Genomic DNA, 1,021 nt, shown 5'->3' with positions numbered 1-1,021 from the left:
GAGGATTTCCAGTTTTGACCATTTGGTCTTCTTGTGATAACAACATCCTTTGGACAAGATATTCATAACGTTGAACTACATGACCCCCCAAGGTATAATATCAATGGGTTTTTGTACTGCAATCTTGGTGGAGGTAGATTATTATATATAGACTCCCATGAACCGGCTAAAATATTGGCCATCATGTCAGAGTAAGGAGAAAGCAGAGAAGGGTTATTATTATTTATTTACATAGTGCCATTAATCCCATAGTACAATAAGCGAGATAAGATAAGATAATCCTTTAATAGTCCCACAGTGCGGATACTCAGCATATTACAGCAGCCTAGTAATACAGACACAGGATAATACACAGTAATATATTACAGACGTAGACACACATATGCTGAGAAGAGAAGATATACTAGGAGTCCATAGCAGCTAAGGAACAGAAGAAAGAAAGAAGGAAGACTTCATAATCATAATCATTAGTTCTCTGTGCGGAGTGTCTTCGCTTGGTCTGATGTAGATTATACAGCCTGGTCGCGGTTGGAAGGAAGGACTTGCGATAGCTCCTTCTCACACTTGGGGTGAAGCAGACGGCCACTTACAGTGCTGCCAAGTGCCATCAGGGTCCCATACATGGGGTGGGATTTGTTCTCCCGCATGGAGGTCACCACAGACAGTATCCTTCTGTCACCCACCACCTGTACTGGGTCCAGGGGGCTCCCCAGGACAGAGCTGGCCCTCCTGATCAGCCTGTCAAGTCTATTTCTGTCCCTGGTTGATATACTGCTCCCCCAGAAGGCACACCAAAAAAGATGGCTGAAGCAACCACAGAGTGAAAAAGGCCCTAAGAAGTGTCCCCTGGACTCCGAAGGCCCTCAGCCTCCTGAGTAGGTATAGCCTGCTGTGGCCTTTTCTATGCAGCGCCTCCAGGTGATCACCCCAACATAATAGAAGTAGTAAAGAAGACCCTGTCCGCAGGCTTACAATTTATATGGAAATGTAGGTGGACACATTACGTGTTGGTAATAGTTAC

The sequence above is a fragment of the Leptodactylus fuscus genome, chromosome 5 (assembly GCF_031893055.1).
Source record: "Leptodactylus fuscus isolate aLepFus1 chromosome 5, aLepFus1.hap2, whole genome shotgun sequence".
Taxonomy (NCBI): domain Eukaryota; kingdom Metazoa; phylum Chordata; class Amphibia; order Anura; family Leptodactylidae; genus Leptodactylus; species Leptodactylus fuscus.
The sequence above is the reverse complement of the archived record's forward strand: the minus strand, read 5'-3'. Positions refer to the sequence as shown.